This window comes from Caretta caretta, chromosome 8 (genome assembly GCF_965140235.1).
Source record: "Caretta caretta isolate rCarCar2 chromosome 8, rCarCar1.hap1, whole genome shotgun sequence".
Taxonomy (NCBI): Eukaryota; Metazoa; Chordata; order Testudines; family Cheloniidae; genus Caretta; species Caretta caretta.
The window spans coordinates 6,919,940-6,944,682 of NC_134213.1; the positions used below are offsets into that span (position 1 = coordinate 6,919,940).

At 47.9% G+C, this 24,743-nt stretch overlaps 1 protein-coding gene across 1 annotated transcript in view; it reads right to left on the reverse strand.

Moving 5' to 3' along the window:
• Positions 1-20,115, reverse strand: part of NDST1 (N-deacetylase and N-sulfotransferase 1) — a 63,803-nt gene extending 43,688 nt beyond the window's left edge. Inside the window, exon 1 of the mRNA XM_048860421.2 lies at positions 19,800-20,115. The gene's annotated coding sequence lies outside the window, so the exon portion shown is untranslated. The remainder of the gene's footprint in view (positions 1-19,799) is intronic.
• Positions 20,116-24,743: the final 4,628 nt, after the last annotated feature.

Below are 24,743 nucleotides of genomic sequence, written 5' to 3' on the forward strand. Positions count from 1 at the left end.
TGAAGAGCTATCTAATCCTCAGGACAACGTTGGGACCAGAACAAATGGGGCTAAATGAATGAATGAATGCAGACTGCAAACCAGGAGGAGGTTTCTAACCATCGGAGGAGCGAGGTTCTGGAGCAGCCTCCCAGCGAGGGCAGTTTTAAGATGCAGCATGAGACGTTTACGAAGAGGAGGATATGCGGGGTTGTCTGCAATAGCAGGGGATGGGGTTCGATGACCCAGGAAGTCCCTTCCAGTCCTACGTCAAGAACTCGAAAGCCATGGCTCAGTAATGCTGATGGTCCGCTCCAGCCTCTTCCCCTCACAGCCAGCAATCTCTGGGGAGGGGAAGTGAAACCAGCAAATCGGAAGTTGTCAGCTACTCCCAGATGCAGATGGGCTGCGTGACATAGCCATTTGCCACCCGTAATTGTACAATCCACACAGACAGCATCGGGAGCAACTCTCAGACCTCCACCAATTCCATGACTCGTTGCCATATACAGACAGCTCGGAAGAGAAAAGGGCGCCTGCAGAACAAACAATTTGCTCCAAATGCTGACTCCACCCCCCACCGATGCTTAATCTGGTCTCTGCTAGGTGTTTTGCTGTCAGCCGGCCTGGGAAAGATCTCCATCACCGGGTGGAAGTTGGCACGCTAGCCAAGCACGCACAGTGAGACATGGCGGATGCTAGCACTGCTCAGCACCTCCCATAGTCTGCCAGGACATAACCAAGGAGAAGTCTCTAGCCTCCAAGAGCCCAGAGAGCACTCCATAGTCAAGGCCAGGTGCCGTGGAGTTGGGTCTCCAGGTTAATCCACACAGGCCTTTAAATCCCCCCCACCCCGTGTCACATTTTAGAGAGAGATTTAAATTCTAGGTGGTGGCGTGCAATCCCCAAGTGGCATCCTCTCCCGGGCAGTATTACAATCAGTGCACACCACAGCTAATGTTTGGAAAGCCCCGGGAAGAGAAGTGCTTTACGAGGCTACAGTTACATATCCGGTGCACTCGAAGGGGAAGGAAACATTAACAGCTAATTTCTGCCCTCCTCACCAGCAAACCCACCCGCTCAGGGACACTCGCCAAGGCCACCGGACTGCCCAGTCCCCATCAGAGCAGCCATCTTGATTATCACTACAAAAGTTTTTTTTCTCCTTCTGATAATAGCTCATCTTAACTAATTAGCCTCTCACAGTTTGTATGGTAACTTCCAACTTTTATATATATGTCTTACTATAGGTTTCATTCCATGCATCCAATGAAGTGAGCTGTAGCTCACGAAAGCTTATGCTCAAATATATGTGTTAGTCTCTAAGGTGCCACAAGTCCTCCTGTTCTTTTAGCAGATAAGGAGCATCTTAGCCAGAGATTACTTGGATTTCTTAATTGCTGAGCAAACAATAGCTCCCCCAAATCAAAGGATAAAACAAACAACTGCTAGGGTGCTTTTATGAAGGACGGGAGGACAGTGGTGCTGGAACATTTTTAGTAATAGGGGTGCTGAAAGCCAGTCCCCTTAGCCCTGTCTGGTCCCCCACCCCCCGCCCACCCCCAGCTGAGGCTGGGAGCAGGGCTGTGTCCCCGGGAGGGAGGGAGGGACCTGAACCAGGGCAAGGGGGCCGAGGCCACAGCTGGGGGCAGGTGTGGGGCCTGGAGCCGAGTCCCAGGCAGGGGCCGGCAGCCTGGACCCCATGTGCGGGGCCAAGAACAAAGCCCTGGTGCTGGAACCGGACGCAGGGCCCCAGGAGCGGAGGACTGGGAGTGGGGAACCAGGAGCAGAGCCTCGGGTGCGGGGCCAGGAGTCGGGCCCTGGGCACAGGCCCCAGGCCAGGGAGTCGGGCTGGCAGCCAGGATCTGAGCCTCAGGTGAGGGGTTGCGGAGCGGAGTGTTGGTGGAGGCCCAGGAGGAGGGCATAGGCGTGGGAAGCACCCCCAGGTTTTATGCGCAGAGCCAGTGGCTAGGGAGTGGGGTCAGCCCCCAGGACCAGAACTGGGGAGTGGAGCCCTGGGCATGGGACCAACGGTCCCACATAAAACCTGGGGGTGCTGCTCCGTACCCCTACTTCCCACGCCTGTGCGGGAGGGTAGTTTTCTGTGCCTGCTACCCAAAAGATATAAAAGGAAAATGAATTAATGTGTTTTCTTTGGTTACAGGAAAAGATGACCTTGGAGTGAAGGCATAGGATGTGGAGTCAGGACCCACTACATGACCGAAGGCAAGTTACTTAGGCTTTATCTAGATTTAGCAGGGTTTGCCAGTATAGATAAACTAGTACAGCTAGACTGGCACCCCCGCCTGCTCCACTGGGACCCAGCTTGTACCCACAAAAGAGGATTTTTGCCAGCAGAGCTTAAACCAGGTTCCCAAACAGATTAAGCTAAACCAACAAACAGACTTTTATGCCGGTGTAACTGTATCTGCATTATGGCTTTTGCAGGCACAGCTAGGTCTGGTAGAGGTGTATTTTTCACACTCCGAACAAGCAGAGCTGGGTTGGTGAAGCTTTCTAGTGCAGCCCAGGCCTTCAACTCTCCAGCCACAACACCCAAAGTCACCTTGAAAGTCTTGGCCTCCACACCCCAGCTTATCGGGGATATCATCTACCTGCATCACAGGCCCGTTGTGAGCACTATTTAATTAATGTGTGTAAAGTGCATTCAGCTCCTTGGATGGAAGACACCGCAGGAGTGCCAGGTATTGTCGCATGGATTTTATGGGTTTGTAAAACATCCAGCAAGCCACCTACACGATCCCCTTGGCTGCTTCTCCCTGGAGAGGGATTTCCATTGCTATCTGCTGAAGGGTATAAGATGCTGTACTTGACCCTGGTGTGCATTTGCACGGAAAAAAAAACGGAGTTTCAATATCACAGCTACTAGGGCTCTTTTCAAGGGTAGGTGTCTCCTTTTCTAACAACATTGTGACCCTAACACAAGCTGCCTGTAATGCTGTGCCTGCTCCAGCTGGGAACAAGTCAAGTTGTGGCTGGGGCAGTAGAAGCCAGCTAGGAATGCTGACAAAATCCCGGCAGAATGTATTCAAAGTCCACAGCATTTCATCCCCTGGAGATTTTAGCAGAAATCTCCCCTGCTTTTTTCAGCTCTAGCTGACTATTTCCCCTCCATTTTAATACCAGATCCTATTGGTAAGGCACGTTCAGAAGTTACTAATACGATTATTCACATGAAATGCTGCTGCTGAACCAAGTTTTATAGAAATCCCACAGATTGTGCATCTCTCGGGCCACAAATTTTAAATCCAATCTTTTATTTATTTCTAATAAAGCTGGTTAACATTCTTCAAACAAAATGGGTTTGTCAAAAAAGGTCTCTTTTGACAATGATTTCCCCCCACACACAATTAACAACACTTGTGTATGTATATGGCGTGGGAGGGGTGGGGATTGGTTATTTTGGGAGGGGAGAGGGAGGATGAAAATCAGATTTTGGTAAAATGTAAAATTTCTATAGCCACTTTGCTAATTTTTCAACAACAACAAAACATCAAACATTTCGCTAAACATTAAAGGAAACGGGTCCCATTTCAAACATTTCACAAGGAAAACAATGCTGACATTCCAGCAGTTTTTGTGAAATTGGTTTCCATTTATCAACCAGCTCTCTTGCAGAGGATTCCCCAGCCACCATAACCATCCTGCTGCTGAAGTTTCAGACTGCATTGCTCAATGAAGTATGGGGGGCACTGGTGATTCATAGATACTAAGGTCAGAAGGGACCATTGGTGACTTCTGGAACACAGCCTTGTGCTACCGAGCCGTGTCCCACCCTGCCGGATCCATTGCTGGTAAAATTTACCAGGTTCGCCATTAAGGAGATCAGAATGTCAGCATTCTCACAGGCCTGGATGGGCCAGTTGCTCAAGCAACCATTGTCCGAGATGGACAATATGGCCAGTTATCTTGACTGAGAAGGTTGTGGAGCGAGACAGTTCTCCCAAGACTTAGCTGCATCTGATCACCTTGAATAGCATTACATCTCGGTCTTGACTGATCCAGTGGGAGCGAACTGTTGCCCAGTTTTGAAGGGCACAGAGGCAGGGACTGACCAACAGAAACAAAAGTTTACCAAATCACAGGTAGCCAGCCAGCTTGTCCTCCTTAACGGTTCTGAAGAGTGAGCTGGAATGGTGCTGCAGCCACGTTTAAACCGCACCTGTGCGTATGTCTTCACTGCAACTAAAACCTGCAGCTCGCCAATGCCAGCTGACTTGGGTTAAGGGGCTGTTTAATTGCAGTGTTGACATTCAGGCTCAGGCTGGTGCCCGGGCTCTAGGGCCCTGCGAGGTGGGAATGTCCCAGAGCTCGGGCTGCAGCCCGAATGGTGAAATGTCTACACTGCAATTAAACGGCCCCTTAGCCTGAGCCCAGTGAGCCCAGGCAGCTGGCACAGGCCAGCCGCAGGTGTCTAAGTGCAGCGTAGCCATCCCCTCAAGGTCTCAGCCACCAATATTTGCTGGGAGGGACAGACAGACGGATGGACACAAACACACGCTCCCCTGAGGTCCCTACTGAGCCCAGGAGACAGTTCCCAGATCCCATATAGCCCTGTCTATGCTGGTCAGCTCAGCCATACAAATGAGTGAGCCAGAACAGCTGTTTAAATCATGATTAAGCAAAGTTCAAGCACCGTAGCGTTTGCCCCAGTGCAGAGGGAACTTAGCTCTCCAGAAAACAGCAGGGAGACCCTAAACTCACGGAAATTCACCTGGAAACAGACATCTTGTGCCCCTGGCAGTAGCCCAGTAGTCCCAGAGGACTATAAAACCCATCAGTGGCTGGGTAACTTCTCTACAGCCTACCCACTGGTCAGACACACAGGGCTGCAGGCAGAAAGGCTGCCCAGTTTTCCACTGCTTCAGAAGGGGTAGCCCTGTGGCCTTCAGGGCCTCCTTTCAAGGTGGGTCCACAGACGAATCAGAGCATGCTCTCAATAGCCAGGCTGCTAACTGGTCTATTTCTGCCAGCACCTTCCTTTGGAAATGCATGTTTCTCTCGCTCTCTCATATCTCTCCCTGCCACCCCTCTTTCTCTCTCATCTTCTGACATTCACATGAAAGAAACAGCAGGGGGGAAGCGCAGCCGCAGCCTCAGACTCCAGCCTGCCTAAAGGGAAGCTTTCTGCATAAAGTAGGCCAGCAATGGCTTTCATATCATTAGCCTTCTAATACTCCGTCTCCCCTCAGCTGGTCCTGCCCTTCACCTCCTCCCTGGCCAGGCGACACATTCCTTCTGCTAGATGCGAGCCATGTCAGACCTTGCTTACCTCGCAGCCACCAGCTGATCCAGCAGATTATAATCCTGAATCCCCAGCACAGACTCAGCAGCAGATTCAAGGGCCTGGCTGAGCCCAACCCAAAGCAAGTGCCTTCTAATTCAGCAGCGGTACTGTGATTAACAAGGGGCCCCCAGTGCACCGGCATCCATGAGCCTACAGAGACAGGGCACATGCCCACGCGAGCACATGGGGCCGTGGATACCAGATGCCGCACACAGCCCAAAACCTTCCTGATGCAACGTCAGGGGAGGGTAAGAAGATAAACTCAGATCTAGGGCTCGTGCACTTTGAATCCTAATCACATCGCAGACAGCCCCTTTCACCATTCAAATTGTCTTTCAAGGAGAGCCTTTTAACAAGAGTCTGCACTGTGTTTTAGCCCTCTGGGGTTAGAATCATTATTGCAATTTCTTGTATCAATTATTCATTGGCTTGGGAAAAAATATATATACATTATATTGATCTTTTCTATTCTAGGACTAAGGTATCTGCAATCTCCCTTTCCGAGGGGAAGGCAAAAAGCGAGCTGCTTCCTTTGCTCAGGCAGAACCAGCGTGAACAGTTTGTGCTCGAAATTTAGTTTAACACCATAGACACACACTCACAGGCGTGGACCAACTGCTCCCTCTCCCCCTTCAAAAACTACCTCCACTTTTACAAGGCGAACAAAATGTGGGTTTGTGCCCTGTTAAATCATGAGAATAAGTAATAATACCACGTATTTCTTCTCTGGGTCTTCCCTTCTGTCAATCTCAAAGCACTTTACAAGGTGGTCAGATGGAGCACCGAAACAGACAGGGGTGTGCTCCAGCCTTCCCAGTAACTGAGTCTCTCCAGTCCCAATCAAGAATGCTATCCATAGGCCACACAGCCTCCCCTTTAGCTTCTTTATGACGTAAGGCGGCCTGAAGAGGTTGGGTTTGTTTATAAGGTTTTGCCTTGCTTGGACTTCCCCCCCTTCCCCGCAGTTTCAGGAATCCAGATCTGCTCTTCCCAAGAAATCCTCCAGCAAAAAAAGACAGAACTCAGAAATGAGTCTTGGGAGTTGTAGCCCACAGAGCTAGCTTAGACTTTTCTTTTACTTAGCAGTAACGCAGGGAACCTACAGGCCTGTAACCTGTAAGACCCTGGCTTAAGCAAGTTAGCCTAAGTAAAGGGCGCCTATGACTCTTAGCATAGATAAATGGCCCAACAGTTACCCTAGATCAGGGGTCGGCAACCTTTCAGAAGTGGTGTGCTGAGTCTTCATTTATTCACTCTGATTTAAGGTTTCGTGTGCCGGTAATACATTTTAACGTTTTTAGAAGGTCTCTTTCTATAAGTCTATAATATATAACTAAACTATTGCTGTACGTGAAGTAAATAAGGTTTTTAAAATCTCTAAGATGCTTCATTTAAAAATTAAATTAAAATGCAGAGCTCCCTGGACCGGTGGCCAGGCCCCGGGCAGCGTGAGTGCCACTGAAATCAGCTTGTGTGTGCCATAGGTTGCCTACCCCTGCCCTAGATTTGGGGGAACTGAGAATACCTTGCTCAAGAGAAGGAGCTGGTACATAACACCAACAGGCCACCACAGGAACCCTGAACTGATACTGAGTTGGATATTTTAGGATAGAATCATTGGGAGATGTTTAACCACAAACTTGCTTTAGCAGTTGGTGACGTACATGATAATGAGCGAACAGGCATTAATGTGTTCATCTATAGGATAACTGCACCCCAATATTATGAGGGTGAGGAAGTTAGATTTACACATGGAAGGCTGGGCATCTGAATGAATATTCATGGTAGTACCCAGACCCTATAATAAGCCAAGCCACCACGCTGCGGGGGCTAGATGGTCCATCACTGGCCCTTCAGATCTTTATTGTCACCTACCACCAACCTTTGGACATTTGGGGAACCTGGACCATCGGACTCATGTGACATGCCAGGTTTGGGGCTGGTCCTTTGTGTCTCACCACCAGGTCCCTGAGGAAGGGTGTGAGCATATGCAAGGGATGACACCAAAGACAACAATTGTTCCTGTGGTTTGGAGCTTTCCTGTCTTTACTGATTGTTTTAATAAACATGGCCAAGGCTGTGCTTGCCCTCGGTGTGAATGTCTTTGCCATACATGACCAGGTTCCCTACACAATATTAATTCTGTGGAGCCTGATTCTGGGATGAGAACCCTATTACCCCAGCTCACTAAATTAATAGCAATTGGCAATCAGTACAATTATTATTAACTATTATAAAGGATCAAGCTACAGAGTTCTCAGTCCTTAATTCAAGCTGCTGTTAAATCCTTAACTAAGAGCATTTCTTTTGTCGGTTAAACGAAATAGGTTCTAACAAAATAACTCTGAAGTGTTGTAAACCAAAATCCCTTCCCTCAATTAATTACGTTTCACTTTCTTGGAATCTGCTATGTCATAATCCTAGCAGGTCTCCAGTGATCCATAGTGTCTCACAGGGTGATCATGGCCTGAATTTTAAGTGCTTAAAAAAAGAGAAAGAGACAGGAAATTACCAAAAAAAAAAATTTTTAAATCCCTTTAAAATTACAAAAGTAATCCAGGCCTTCTTTATACATCATACAGAAGCCAAAAGGCGTGCAAACTCCATTTCCCCCCCACCCCTGGCACGTCACCTTTAACCTCTGCACAACTTCTGAAATGTGGGCGGGACGGGAAGGGAAAATAAGACTACACGACAAACTGAGTATGACAGAGCAAACAGCGAGCATGATAAGCTGACCCTCAGCTGATGGTCAATAAGAGAGGAACCCCTTCCCTGCCATGCACAAAAGACCAAGCCCACAGCTGAGCCGATACTTGCCACAAATGAATGATTTGCTTTGCCAGATCGTTCTTAGCAATTTGCCAAGGCCCACCTGTAAAATGGAGATGCGTGAGCCGGCTGATTTCGCAGAGAGGTTATGAGGGCCGGTTTGCAGTGTGCTTTGAGATTCTTGAGGGAAAGGTGCTGTAGAATTGCAAGACATTGTCAGCAATGGCAGCAATATTAAACCCATTAAAACAATGCAGTGATCCGTCTGTGCTTCCTGAGTTGTAGCCACCCCTTAAGGGAGACACGGGTCACAAAGTCTCCACTGGTTATTTCCTCCTGATTGATTTTTCTTGACAACTTCCCATGATGAGGATTTTCGAAAATGCATCAAGGTGGAAGTCCCAGTTAGTCATATCTAAAAATAAGGACATTTTCCCTCCCCTGCTCCGCACTCACCCCCCCCTTGCCAACATATGTACCACAGATTATCACTTTCAGATGGATAATGGAGCCATATACCGACTCCATTACAGAAGAACCGTTCTGTAAGCAGATGCTATCCAAGCTAACTAAGCCCAAAATGTAGGTTTTGTAAAAAAGCTTTCCTAAAACCAAAACATAGACCAATTCCGTGTCCCCCCTGAATTCTGCCGCAAACAGTTTTTAAAAAAACAAATAAATAAATATTCCCCACAATTGCTGTAGCATCACGTCAGTTTCTAGGATTTTCCCTTCCAAGTTTTCATGCACTAACTAGAAAACGCTCTAGCATGTCCCCTATCGGTTTCATCTAGTCATTTAGACTACAAGCTCTCCGGGGCAGGAACCGGCTGCATGCCAGGTCTCTTGTGATCAGACCTTGCATAATAAATACGAAAAACCACTCTCCAACCCAACAGAAATTAAAAAACAACCCTGAAGGGTAATAAACAGTGAAGAGCAAATGAGATTTGCAAAATCCTCTCCTTTTTGATAACCTACAGTGCTACTAGGAACACAGTGATTGTTAAGCCCTTTTAAATGCAGTTTCAGGGCCCCAAGTTCAAACTCTCTGCTTAGATCACTGGTCATCAGCCAGGTTTCTGAGCTCACCCAGACAAGTGGCATTTCCTTTTTAAGCATGCTGCCCTCTCTAATAGTCAATCTGCCCTGAGCCACAGGAGCACCTGTCCACCTCATTGTCATTCCAGCAGCAACAGGCGGAGTATGTGGCATAGGAGGTGACCTCCAGAGAGCATCTGCTGCTTCATTCTGACCTGTCTCGATGATAGATACATTGATAAAACCATCCTTCCCGACATTAAAGTCACATGTCCTAGTTACTTCAAGCCAGCCAGATTTTTCATCCAATGCTCCATGTAGCACATATTCCCACAGCTGCGTCCCACAGCTCAGACTGGTAACAACCCAATATTCCATTAAAAACTGCCAAGGGCTCAAACAGTTTATCAAACACACCCAGTAACCCAGCACTGGCCTCACTGTACTGGGCCATTCGCAATCTGTAACCCTGTAAACAGCAACAGACTAGTTCCCCCTTCCTGCAGAGCTAGAAAGGAAAGGGGATTTCTGGGGCAGTTACCTGACATGGGGAGGAGGTGCACAATGACAGATTTTTCTCAGCTCCAGCTACTTCGCCTGCAAATCATTTTCCTCCAATATAATCATGGAGTTTGCATGACGGCACAGCCCCCGGGCAGATGCTGGGGTTCGATTCTCCTCTCACTGGGTATAAATAGGACTAACTGCTGAAATCAATAGACCTACACAGGTATAAGGTATGAGATGAATGAGGCCCTAAAAGCTTTAAAAATGACCAAACCATATATAGCATTTCACCATCATTGTATCCAGCATCATTGCCCCTCGCCAGGCTTGGTAATACAGAAGACATGGCTGTACAACCAAACCCGTGTTCTACAACCCATCTTTCAAACTAATTTGAACACAGTACTATTCTTTGGACAAAGACCCCATTAGCCCCCCAGCCATTCACCACCCGACAGGAGCTAGCCTGCGTGCCCTGCAGTAGTCCACTTTGCTTCCAAAAGGTGGGATATGGCACCTCACCTCAAGGATACTGACCATTTGGACAAGGCAGCATTATAGACCACGCTACACCGCCCTGCACCGGCGTCAGCTGTGCGGTATTGAATCTCTCATTAGCCCTTTGACTCCTACTCATACTCCATCCTTAGTTATCACAAAGTCCTACAGAGCACCTCGCCCAGCCTGTTATAACAGCCCTATCTGCCACATACACAGCCCTTGCATTTGCATATCAGTTGTTACAGTCTTATATAAAAGACGCTATAGAGCAGAAAGGACCCATTTAGCCCAGGATTGTTCCAAAGAGCACAAATATCCAGTGTGGACCACAGGCCACCTTACCCTCATTTTATGAAAGGCAACGGCACCAAGTAAGAGGTTGAGAGGGATTCCTGCCCTTCTCACATGACAAGTATTCGGCCTTATCCACCTCCTGCTTCCGAACTCAGGGAAGCACAGATGTTCCGATATAACCTGCATTCCTTGTTAACATAATCTTCTTCAATCACTGGGCTAAAGAATGCTCAAGGCGCTCAGGCTGCAGGGACAGAGAGAGGACGTGCCTGGTACCACACCTTATAAGGTGGTTGTGAAAAAAGCAGATGGCAGTTGGGGGCATAAGTGGAAAGCCAGCGAGTCTCCCACAGAAGCATCTGAAGGAATTCAGATTCTCTCAGTTGTGAGAAGAAAGCTGCAGTTAAGAGATAGTAAACGTTGCAGGGTGGCGGGCTGCTTCATGTGTGCTAAAAGGCGGCTATTTTTCCAATGAGGTTTATAATCATCTTTGATCAGAAGGAGAGCTGCCAGTCAGGCTGCAAGTCTGTCTTGAAGATGATGGAAATTAAAGGGAAGAGAGTCCATCAAACACCCAGATTAAGTAATTCTAGAAGTAGAGATCTGTCTGTCATTGACAAAACTGGGCACACCCACAATTACACTCCAGTGACAATAAACCTCCAAACAAAACGAGCAGACTGACAAAAGGAGAGAGTCTTTTGTCACCAGGTTGTGCTAGGCACAATCAACTTCCAAAACACTTTAGGTTCCACTGGTGGACACAACTTAAAATGTGGTACCAAGGGTGGATCAGATCCCCCTTGCAGAGTTCTCTGGGCAACATGATTTGTCTCTCCCCGGCTTGTTTAATTGGCACTATGTTTCTGTATGCGAGTGCCATGGCCACAACGCTCGAAACTGGGTGCCTGAAGTAGGGGACCTAACAAAGAGCTGACCTGCTCTTCAGAGGTCTTGAGCACCTACAACTCCCACTGATTTCCGTGGGAGCAGATGGGTGCTCATCACCTCTGAAAATCAGGTCAAACACATCCACTTTAGGTCCCTACATGGAGGCTTTCATGTTTGAACATTTTGGCAGTTATTGGTAAGTTCTACTACGTATTTGGGGGACATCTCTCTGCTCTGCACAGAGGAGTGGGGAAAGAGACCTAGGGGATTTCAGGCCTCCCCTATGTAGCTGACGGTGATCCAGGTGGAATAGTAGTTTGGGAAGCCTTTGTCCTCTCTGGGCAGCTAGGAAACGGGCCCTGCTGTGATCTGAAGCCATCTCTTCTTGCTGGGGAAACATAGCAGCTGCAGCCCCAGTTATCCTGGAGCTCGCAACCTAGAGCTAACCACCACCAATCCCATAAAGCTGTGAAGCCTGCAGTCACGTGCGGGGTGCCAGGTTGACTCATTTTCTGAAGGCTCTTGCCCATGACTTTTGCAGAGCAACATGATTCATGAGCGACACTAAGCCCCCTCCCTGCAGCCGCGCTGCTTGTGACTCACTCAGACTTCCCAGCTGTCCTGGATCTCCGGATTCTCCAGATCCCCAGCATCTGGGGACAAAGAGGGAACCAGAGTGGGGGTGGGGAGGAGGGCGTTGACCATTTCAGTCATTTCTCCTCTCTCAGTGTTTCTTCACACGGTTCTCTCCCATTGGCACCATACTCAGGAACAAAGCCCTTTAACTCCTCCGGGGCCAGAGTTCATGTGAAAAGATTTCCACAGAAAGCAGCACTGGAAGTCCCCCCCCCCGACCCCATAGGCCCCCCCATTTACTCGTTTCAGGGAAAGGCATAGGGCTGTGCTCATCCTGACCCGCCCCCCACACCCAGCACAGCCTTGAGCTGCAGTTTAACACAGCTTTTTAAATGTAACTGTGTTTGTTTTGCTGTTGAAGCAAAGCAGGTCTTCGCCCCGCAAAACCTAGCAGACGTGGCCAAAAAAACCCAAGTTACCTGCCAGGGATTAAGATTTACCTTTCCCTAAAGGCCACTGCTTGCTACATTGTATCCTGGAGCTGGGCCTAATACACACTGCTAGACAAAGGGCCCAAAACAGTTTTAAGGTCCAAAATCTGTGAAGCAACTGGACTAGAAACATATGCTTTATAGGCTGGAAACCCTAGCTCTCCGTGGGTATAAGACAGTCATGTCTATTCCTGGCAGATCCCAAGATATAGGACTTTAATAATCTTGCTTCCCTCTCCATCACCTCAGTTCGGACATAATTTTAGCAGGCACTACATAAAGGAAAGCTACAGCTAGAAACTAAGGCTTTATATCAGCTGGAAGCGTGAAATCCCATCTCTAAAACCTCAACAGTAGCTCCCCTACTGTAACTAGTGGCCTGTGAGGCAATGCCCAATGGACTGAGATTGCTGGCAGGTAACACGGTGCATATCTCCTCCTTGTCTTAGGCACAGCTAAAAATACTACTTTCCTCTGGATGCAATTTCTGTAGCTGTCATGGGGACATAAAGCAACTGGAAATGGGATTGAGTCTGCCACCTCAAACGGGAAGGGATGGTCTTTTCTAGACAGCCTCTCTGTGGGTCAAACATGCCATGATAAAGTTTGAGGCTTCCTGGCGTGAAGCATTAATCTTGCAAACCGTTGGAGTTCTAGATTGTCAGATGCTAAAATCAATGCATGGTATGAAGTGGGGGAGAGGGGGATGGGAAGCGAGATAGTAATCAGAGGGACCAGAATCTTATGACCTGCCAAAGCTAGCAGCATTGTGACAGAGGAGCAGAAACACTTTAAAGCAGTGGTTTTCTATCTGTGGCCCACGGACCCCCTTAGACCGTGTCTAAGGGGGTCTGTGAAATATTGTTGTTACCATAGAACAGTGGTTTTCAACCTGGGGCCCACAGATTATGTCTATGATTGGAGGTATGGACCCCTTTAGAATTTGAAATTATTTAGGGTTCCACAAATGAAAAGAGATTGAAACCCACTGCTTTAAAGACCAGCAACATACACACTAATGACAGCATCTGCACCATTCAACAAAATCATGAGAATCCCACCCTGCAAAGGATTGTAAGGAATTCTGCTGTTTTGCCCCCCATAAAAAACAGCCAAGCAAAAAACAATCATCTAGTCTTCATCCAATTCGATCCGTTTGTAAGAAATAGTTGAAGAAACTGACTATATAGGCCCCAAGCCTGCAACTAATAGCATGCAGGTGGACTCATGGGGCTCCAAACAGATGCAGCAGTCCGCCCAGGTACTGCCAATTGCAGAATTGGGCCTCAGTCTTTGTACATATCTCCACCTCCCTTGACAGCTGCATTGGTGATATATTATTTGGGATTTATTTTAGTTCAGTAAAGAGTGAAAATTCCACTCCAGGCTGAAAATGGGTCCCAACCCACAAAGCAAATAAGCTGTAACTGACATAATATTTTATAGTGATGTTCTGATGACTGCAGTTGGAGTTTGTTTTGATATTCAAATGCTTCTGTCCATCTAGGTACTTATATGGCCCCTGCCACTGCAGACTGAGCACCTATGCCTGGCTGCATATTTTCTAGTTTGAAGGATGCTTCTAGGGGGTTTAAGTCATTGCACTATTAAAGTTATGTCAAAAGCACCTAGAGCATGTGACAGATACCCCTACCTCCCCAGTTTCACATATAAAATAAACAAGCAATCCAAAGGAGGAGGTGATATGCCCACATCTAGAAGAGAACATAACTACCAAGCCTCAGGGTATATTAAGGTTAATAGAAGTCAACATTCCAAGAAGATGAGTGAGGACTGTCTCCCCATCCTTTTATCCGTGCAGCACTGTTTCTGGAGGTGTGGCTACTGAGTAAACGAGACAAACAGCCCACTGATTTCCACTGCAAGGATTATCCCCCTAAATATTACAGCTGCAGATCTCACACTATGCAGGACAAAGCAAGACCAGCAAAGTGAACCTTGCATTGCCCCAAAGTTTCAATTATCTCAAACCGACAGAATTTGAAGTGTTCCATTGCCCTACATTTATACCCACCAACAACACAGCTGCAGTCCCCCCAAGATAGGTAGGACGGGCCTGGTCAAGCGCTGGAGACTTTCCCAAATCAGAAATACAATTTAAAAAAAGCCGCATAGAGAATGGAGAAAGTGAAAAGAGCGAGAGTTTTGGGGGAAAGAGAATAATATTAGTAAGCTTGGAAGGAATTGATTTTTTATCAGTAACCACTGATTTCCCCAAGCACACACAAAGCAATGAACAAAATATTTCCACCAATAATAATTGAAATTTACACACAGGCAAAGTAAGAAAAATGCTGCTTGATACCTTTGATTTAAGGATATTTACTTTGTATATTTTGTCATGTGGTGTTGACAGTTTGTGTTTTAATGGTCTTAAAGCTTTAACTTTCTGAATCACAAGGTCTACCATCAGTAAATAATCGTCTGGCCACCCCTATTGTCTGACACCCCGGACCCATTAATACCCTGCAACTGTGAAAATTTAAAATTGAATAAAAAATGCCTAAAAATAAGCATCAATATTAATCGGTGAAATCATTAAAAAAACAAAAATCACATTCTGCCAAGCCTAAAGTTATGCAACTGTTGTTTACAGTCTCCCCTCAATATGTTCTGGGTAAGCTTTGCTGAGTGAAAATAGGAGATATTTGTTCATGACATTTAATGGGAATAAAAACATTTGAGATTGCATTCCAGACTATTTTGGAATGCAAAGTTTCTGGGTGGTTTGGTTTTTTTTCCCCTCAAAAAGCACCACAAAGTGGTAGTTTTCATATCAAAACATGCAAAATTTAAGTGTCAAATGTTTCAATGCAAAAAAACCCCACCTTTAGTTAAATACATTTCTAGATACTGAAACTTTCTGTTTTCACTCAAAAATAGCCCAATTTGCAATTAAGGAAAAAGAAGAAAAGCATCCATTTCCCCGAGTCACAGATAATGCCAAAGACCTCCCATTTTGAGATTTTCAAATTTTGTTACAAATCTTTACATGCATCCCAAGGCAGCGATTCTGCAAGCCTGTGTGAAGCAACTTGTAAGATGAGGGCCCTATGGAAGACATAGCAGGCAGCTACAAGGAGAGGAAATGGGAGGAAACATCTTGGCTGGGGCCTGTAGGTAGGTGGTACCATTCCAGAATCATAGAACTATAGGGTTAGAAGCGGCTGCAGGAGTCATCTAGTCTAACCTCCTGCCAAGATTCAGGATTTGTTATGTCTAAACCATCCAAGACAGATGGCTATCCAAATGCAAACGATAAATAATAAAAGAAAAAGTAAATGCATCAGACAGACCAGTTCCAGTGAAATTCTACCTACTATACACTGAAGTACAATAATGTTCCAAGTTGCTGCCAGAGACTGTAGGGCGGCTTAGAGACTTCTGTAAAGCAGGGCTCTACTCTATGTGCTTGGCTACACTTACATTTTATAGCGCTCTCACTTGCTGGCTCAGGAGTGTGAAAAATCACACACACACCCCCGAGCGCAGCAAGTCAGAGCGCTTTAAAGCGCTAGTGTAGACAGGCTCCTAGCGCTCGGAGCTAATCCCCTCATGGACGTGGATTACCAGGAGTGCTGGGAGAGCTCTTGGAAGCGCTTTGAAGTTTCGATTGTAGCCATGCCCTATATATTGATGCTTTTAAAGAATGCTACTCATTAAGAAACATCTGCAGTCAAGTTACTCCTTGTGTCATCTCCAAAGGGAAAAGAAAAGGAGACTGAAGGTACATGACAATGCCTGCACCTCCCCGCTTCGGGGGGGTGTTATAACCACCATTCAGCATATTGAATTAAATTCTTCTGTGGCATAAAGGGGCCCTTGCACTTTCATCATTTAATTTCCTTCTTCTCCACCCTTTGCAAGGTTCACTCAGAAGCCAGTTTCCTATTGAATTCATCTTGGTTATTTTATCTGGAAAACAATTATTTCCTCTCCTTCTGTTCCCCGGGCAGCTGAAATGAACAGGGATGTTGTTGTTTATATCCTTGTTTATGCACCATCCTCAGTCAAGCCAGTTCCAAGAATAGCTATTGTAGCAATCGCTACTGTGACTATCAGTCCCGCAAAGAGGCAGCTTTGTTGTTGAATGTGTTGTTTTAAAGTTCTTGGCAATGAAGTGATGTCGCAGGTTGTTTTTGTAAGTAGTTATTTAGCATGAACAACATCCCTCATGATTCTAAGCTATTGTTATTAAACATTTAGTAGCATCCAGAGGTCCCAAAGTGCTAGGTACAAATGCACAGCCCCTGCCCCAAGGAGATCACAATTGGATCTGCATAGGAGGGCATTTGCATGTGGTATGGAGCTTCCAGCTGTCAATGTGGTTCTGAACAGAAACAAGGGCCTTCCCCTTACAGATCAAATTGTAGGATTGGAACCCTAGCGTAAGAAATGCAGAGTTTGCAGTTTACAAGCTCGGGCACAGTCTCTTATATTTATTGGAAAGATTATTAAGCAGGCAGAGCTTGTGAACCAGTCACAGTAAGAGGATTGGTATCTAGGTGCATGAGAAAGGAGGTGTGCCCAACTCGACGCAGAGCTGCTGGGAATTAAAATGGGATTATTTTATTTTTTATTCTGTTAAAAACCAATCCAGTCATTTGTTGTTGGTTAAATGCTATTTGGTATTGTCATTCAAAGGTGACGGGGGGGCCTCCCCGCAGAAACTGAAGCTGCTTCATGAAGGCTCCAACCAGAGCAACACAAAGATACGCAGTTGTAGGTGTGGAACATTAAAGCAATCCACAACAGCAATTTGCAGATTGCCTTTAATCCTGTTACTTTTAATTAATGTAGTTTACGCTTCTCCAGAGCAGTGACATTCATGTAGTTTAAGATCTTATACATGTCTCCTTTTGTAAATGTATGTTGCAATAGTGTTTGGATTTCTGGAGAGGTAGTCTTTATTATTTATTATAACATTACAATAGTGCCCACAGATCGTGGTCACCTGTAGTGCACCGGGCTAATTCAAAGCCTGTGACACAGAGATCTCTGAAGTTAACATTCACATTTATTCCTGCATAATATTTACTGCTGGAGTCTTTCCTCCCATAATTCCTAGCACAGCACATTTGAAGAAGGGAAGGGTTGAAGGATATCAGGGGATTTAAAGCTTGATAGAGCCAAGAGACATCTTTGAAGAAGCTGGGGCCCCTTTCATCTTGCAAAGCTGGAAAGGGGGGATGGGAAGGGGAAGAAAGCATCTCCAGGCTTCAGCCACTTCAAGAGCTTATTGCTGTTTATATCACAAAGTAGCACAGAAACATCACCTGCAGAATGTGCCTTGACCTACTGCGCAGCTCCCTGACCTTTCCTGGCTCTCATGCTTTCTACGGGCTCTGCAATTCCACATAGTCTCCTTCTAGGAGTGATGCAGGGAGAGCTGCCAGCAACACCTGCAAGCAGCTGAACTGCTCTGGGCATCTCAGAGAGATCCCAGGAGCAGCTTTTGGTAAGCCTCCTGCTCTGAACCTCATGCTCCCCTCTTGAAAGAGGGTAACTGCATGTTAATAAATCATCCTAATGGAAGCCCTATCCGTGTACCTCTGTCCTACCCTATCCAGATACCCTCCCTCTACCCCTCCCCTCCTCACCATTCTCCAGAGCCAGGACAGGGAGGATCACTCGCTTTCTGCCATCCCTCCTACACATGGAGTTACTTCTGCAACCTCTTCAAATCCCACCTGAGCACTCGCCCTGTAACCCTTACTTGTGCCAGCAGCTCCACAGAAATAAACGTGACCACTCCCACGAGTAGGATTTTGTAGGACTGGGCCAAACGACTGAAAATCCTTCAGGCCAGGGATGGGTCATTCTATAGCTTTGGGTACACCAGCACTTTTCAGGAAATTTCCCGCCACTGCACTACTGCCCACAGGGCACTAATGTAGACAAGACCTCAGCACCTTCACCAGCATCTCGGGTAGGCCTAAAGTTGGATAACTCAGTGGCAAACCCCCCCATGGCCTCTCCACACTAGTACTTCCGCCAAGAGAGCTGCAACGGTGCTAACACAAGGGTGGAAGATTTTACGTAGCCTGTGAAATACACACCTACAACATCTGCCTTTTCCCCGGAGCTCACAGTCAGCTCCTTCTTTGTGTAGAGCACCCTGCAATGCTCTGTACAAAGAGCCCTGTAATGCAGTAAGTTGTGTGGCGCTGACCGGGCATCACTGACAACACTCATGTAACAACCCAGCAGCCACTCAAATGACTCCACGTGTCCCAAATACAAAAGGAATTTTGTCATTTTAATTGTTACATTTGTTCAAGAAGAGAACCTCCCCCAGCACTCTTATTCATTATGTTAAAAATACACATTTCTCTTACAAAGAGGGGCAAAAGAAACACACTGAAAGATGAGTAAGAGCATGGTCTGTAGTCTGTACCAATAGTCCCTGTGTCTCCACCACTCTGGGCTTTGGGGCCTCCCCATATTCTGGGCAGGTAAGAATAGCAGGTCCAGGGATCAAGTCCCCAAGGATGTACAAAGCCCTGCGCAGGAAACACAAGGCAATATTTGGAACTTGCTCTTTTGTAACTCCTCAGCCCTAGCTACCTTCCAGGAGAGGCTGGGAGGATCAATTAATGTCTGTGAAAGCACTCTGAAGAGGAAGAGCAAGGTAAGCGCCAAGCATTATGTCAAACTGATATTTATGTAAGTATCAGTATTTGTAAACCGTGCCCTGGCCAGGGAAGGGCTCTCACACAGACAGCAGGAAAGGATTTAGCGCAACCCGCCCAGATGAAATTATTTGTTCTTGTAGAGAACAAAATCAGATCCAGTTGAGAAGCCCCGTGTTTTTCATAAGCCATTGAAATGCAGACATCGCATCCCGGAGAAGGCGCGGCGGGGGGGAGAGTGAAAGTTACAAAGCGGGGAGGGGTGGAGGGAACGACACGCGATTGCAACAGGACACAACAGACCCCCCCGGAGGCTGCTCTCTCTGCCGGGAAGCCTGGACACATGGCCCGGCCAGCGCACCGAGGACAAAAGTTTCCCCTGCTCTCTGGAATGCGGGGGGAGGCGGAGAGAACTCCCCGCGAGGGACCCGACCTGCGACCCACCCAGCGCCCCTCCGGCCCTCCCCTCGGTTCATCACCTCCGCTTCGGACCCGGCCACCCCGCCCGGCTGCGCCCCGGGGGCTCCCCCATCACAGCCGGGGGAGAGGGGCGGCAGGCCCCCCTCCTCAGCCCCGTTTGCAGAGAGCCCGAGCCCCAGCCCCACCCGGCAGCTGGCCGGGGCCTCCGCGCCCAGCTGCTGCCCGGCCCCGTTCCCGGGGAGAGCCGCCCAACTTTAGCCCCGTGCTTCCGCGCCGGTGCAGCGGGGCCTGCAGGCGGCTTGGCGGCATGCGCCGCCCATTCATCCCCGGGGCGGGAGGAGACGGACCGGCCCGCAGCCCCGTTACCTGCCGGCCGCATGGTCCCGAGCCGAGCCCGGCGCAGCCCCCGGGGAGCGGGCTACGGGGCTGGGGGCAGGCGGCGGCCGCTCGCCCGGGCCCCCGCCCGCGCCGCCGGCTGCATGCAGCCCGTGGGGAGCCGGGCCGGCTCCTCTCCGCTCCCGCCGGCCGGGCAGGGAGGGGGCTGCAGGCGCTTCGCAAAGGCCACGGTGCCCGCTCCGCAGGGAACCCCCCCGGACACCGCGGCGGCGGCTGCTGGTGCGGCTGCCCGGGGTTAACCCTGCCGGCCCCAGCCTGCAGCCGGCTCGGCTGCCTGTCCCAGCCCCTCCGCCCGGATCCGCCCCCTGCCCGCCGGGGCTCCCCCCGCCGCACCGCCCCCGAGCTCCACCCACCCGGCCCAGGGGCCCGAGCCCCGGCGGCCGCGCGTCCCGGTGGGAGCCGCGGCGCTGAGCCCGCAGCTGCGGGGCGGCGGGGGCAGATCTCAGCCCACCCAGAGCTGTAACCGCCCAGCGAGCGCTGCCTGTGGGGAAGGGGGGAGCATTGCACCGCTAGGCGCCGGCAGAAACACGGCCACGGGGCTGGCGGGGCTCTGGCCCCGCACCCCAGGGTTCCTGGCTTCCAGCACAAAGGGCCTTCGCTCTGCAAACTGCTCCCCGCAGGCACCGCCGGACCTCGGTGTCAGGGGGACGCGGGCAGGATCAGGGCCGGACCTGGCGGTCAGCACTGGACAAACTGGAGGAAGGGTCTAATAGTTAATTCCATTCAGCTCCTGGCTCCAGCGCTGATCAGACTGGCAGGTCCAGGGGGTTCGAGTTCAGCCTTAAAAAGCTGACTGACACGTCCGCAGATGCATAAATGCCTCCCATTCCTGTTGACCCTGTGCCAGGGAGCGTACAGTCATAACAGACCCCACATTTTGCTCCAAAACCAAATGAGTAGGAGACAGTTTTACTCTGAGTTAAAGCTACTTGGACTGGAAGCTCCTTGGGGCCTGGGCTGTCTTTTTGTTATGCATGGCTCTGATCCCTGAATGGACCCTTCGCTCTTGACTGCATGACAAGTAATAATTAATAAAGAGTTTAGCAAAACCTTGGGGAAAAGGTAGCAATATTTTTCTCTCTTCACCCAGGCCTGCCTAGGATTTCACAGATGCCCCTACGCCTCACTCCGAGGCCACTAGGAACTTCATGGTGACAGCATGAATACAGATCTTCCAGTTCCAAAAGCACATGGATGGCAGGAGAGAGATCACTTGATCATTACCTGTTAGGTTCACTCCCTCTGGGGCACCCGGCATTGGCCACTGTCGGCAGACAGGATACTGGGCTGGATGGACCTTTGGTCTGACCCAATATGACCATTCTTATGTTCACAGGCCCCTACCATTTAAACTAACAGAGAATCTCAGCTGTATAGGGCCTATGACACACAGCTGAGCATCAGCTGTTAGACACACCAGTGCATGTAATAGAGCCAGTAGAAAAATGGTGAAGATTCAGTGCAAAGAATTTTTGAAAATGTTCAAGAAAAAAAACCAAAAATTCACAAAATTGTGACCATCTCTCCCATGGCAGGTACCTATGTCTGTCTATATATAGATCACATACCTGGCGATCAGACCTCTGTGATAAATTACATTTAACATGAACCTTTGATCACCTCACCTCCACTTTGCCCACTAATCCATCTCTGCCTGGACTGCTTATAACATTCCAAACCTTAGCTTTAAGCAGAAAAAGACATTTCTTTCTTTTCCCCAAATCTTATGCTGGTCCCAGGTAATGGGGAAGGTACTACTTAGACCTGGATCAGTTCAACGTTTTAAGGCCTGATATTGTGTGACGACTTGGTCTAGAAACAAAAACTTTACATATCAGTTTGGAAATCACTGTATGTAATCAGGACTTGATCAATTGCCCTGGGATTTTTGGCTGGTAAATAAACATCAGTATTTTTTTTTTTTTTTTTGATCTTGAGTTCCCATAGCACATGGCAGGCTAGTATATTTTGTGCCCAGGATGGTAACTTTTAATGAGTGATATGTCCAAGTCACCGCACACACGTCCCAATATAAAATCTTCATACCATACAATGCCAGCATGTATTCTCCAAGCACCATAAATTTTTTTTAATAACTATTAGAGAAATTGCATAGAAGGTTGGGGTTTTTTAAGTGTTATTGGTTCTAAGTTTGGATCTTTCCTCCTGTGAATTTGACCTATTGTCTCATAATTTTAATAACCTTTAGTACATTAAAGTTATTAAAAATAGACAATGGGCCAAATTCAGACCTGTCATCAGCCTATGCAGCTCCACTGACATCCCTCGAATTACATCACCTAATACCTGGGGTGAATTTGGCCCTGTGTACTTTAAATACAACCCTTTTATTCTTTATAAATACAGGAATGGGAGGAGGGATGTCAGTGATGGCCTCTGATTGTCAAAGCAAGGGATTGGCAACTGAGACTAGATCTTACATTCCTAGCTCTAGTGCTTTTGCCATGGCTTCAGTTTACCCATCTATAAAATGGGGATAATAATACTTTCTTACAACCGCCCTGTAAGGTAAGTATCCGTTTATGTTTGTAAAGGGCTTTGAGGTCTTAAATGAAAGGCACTACATCAATGCAGAGCATGTATTAATTACTATTATTTTAATGTAGTTAGCTAATGATTCCCAGGAGTCAGAGAACCTGAACTGATCTCCTGTCCCCTCCTGGTGTGGACTGCGAGTGCTGGAGAAGAATCTGCACTGGATTTCAGTGGCCACTTGACTTTAACAGCCTCACAAGTACAGTCCTTTGAACTGAGGTGTTAGTCAAAGGCCCTGATTAACTGACCAGTTTATGCTGACACTGTTCTGGGGTCTAAGTTAATTTTTACACGGCATGGTGAATCAGAACCCTTTCAGACTGCATGAGAAAGAAACGTAGATTCTGAACACTCAATACATCCACAGATCTGCAGTGGGGTACAGCATGGGTGCAGGAACCCAAACCATGTGGAATCGGGACCTAAGATTCAACAGACATTCATTTCTGAACTCCCTCGGCCTGATGTGCAAGCCATTCCTTTCTCTCCGCTATTCAGCCCAGCACCCCCATGCTGCAAACAGGAAAATTTTATTTATTTCAATCTATAGCACATTGGGCTATGGTGGATTATCCTGAGTTATGCGATAATCTCTCAATCAAAGGGCCCCTATGATTCCCCCAGCCTGGAATGTGTTTGATGCTTTGCTTAGTGATATTTCCATAAAGTCCCTTCTCTCACAGCTGTTCCCCAGAGGCAAGCTTGATGGGGTGTCCTGAAGAGTTAGGCAAGGCTATGCTTTGGTATAATTGGCATGTCAGGCTGATGTCTCCTACAAAGAATCCTTTTATCTTTTTGTTGGGATGTGTGTGTGCGTGTGTGTGAGCCTCTCCTGTCAGATTTTAGAAGCCAATTAATTCTGAGGCTTCCCCACTACATAATCAGGATTTGATATGAAGCTGCTGGGTCATCATATAATTCCAGCTCGTATACTGGCTGAGAGACAAGCGCAAGGTGCCGATTAGGGCCAACTGCCAGCTGTACACTGGACTTTGTCTATTTCAGTCTCTGCTCCAACCTGCACAAAAATTCCCTGCATTCCTAGCAGGAGGAAACGGACTTGATACAGCTCACCGTTCTGTCCCTGCCCCCTTCCTTCTGCCCAGAGGCTAACAGTGGTTGGGTTAATCAGCAGTGCAGGCGGCATGAGTCTGTCTCACCACCTTGCCATGTGCAACAAGCAGGATTTCTCCCCACCAGGGACACTGTTCTGGCACGGGCGATGGACCGGTGTGCAGCTTCTGTCTCTGCTATTCTGACGGGCTACAGCCACCATGCAGATGCAAGGAGAGATGCAGCAGGAGTCAGTGGCAGGGACTGAGAACAAGAGACGACCATGGGTCAATGTTGTCTCCTCAAAGGAATGACCAAGAATATCACAGGTCCATGGCTGCCCTTTGAGGGGTCACCGAGAAAGGGACAGAGCAGCCCAGGCCAGTGGGGGCTCCGCAGGTGAATGGCACGGAAAGAGATGGACATGGTGCAGCGCAGATTGCTAGGGCTTCTTGGATGAACAGAAAAGCCAGGCAATAGGCAGGCCAATGGAGGGACATAGAAGCGAGTCACAGGAAACAGCAAGACAATATGGAGGCGGGAGGGCAACATTTTGTAATGTAGACCAGACCTCAGGGTGAAATTCACCCTTATGCAGAGGGCCAGCACCAGAACTATGCACCATTTAAGTCACACTTAAGTCCTGATTTGATGTCAGAACTGGGACATAAGTCGCCCATGGGTTTGATACAGGTCCTCTGCATGGGGGTAAATTTCACCCTTAGAAAATCATTTTTAGTGAGAAAATACAAATAAATGCCTTCTCAAAGGTGCTTTAGGACCGCACATGGCAAATCCCAAGCCCTAGACTGCTCATTCTGGGTTTCCAGGGCTGTCTCGGCTCTCACCACCTGGCCCACAAATCTGTGTTTCATTATCCAGTCATTGTGGTTATTGCACATACTGAGCGAGAATGTCCAACACTAGGTGAAGAAGACACTGTGAGGTTTGGTGTCCCACAGCCAATAGGAACAAGACAGGCTGCAAGATCTGTTTGGAATTTGGCCTTCGGCACAGTTTCCTGGGATGGTTTCCCATTAACCAACAGCGGAGGAAACAATGTCAGTCACATCAAACAACCAACAAACCAAAGAAACAAAAACTTAGTAGAAAGGAAACAGAGAACCGCAGACAATTATAACTGCAAATTTACTAACAAGCTCAGAAGCAGCTATTGAAGTCAAATACTTTTCGTCCTCAAAACATTTAAATTCCCTCACATGTTTTTTTCCCTAAAGATCTTTGAATGTTTTGCCCGATCCAAAGTAACTTGAATGTTCAGAAAACAAACAGGAATCGTTTCAA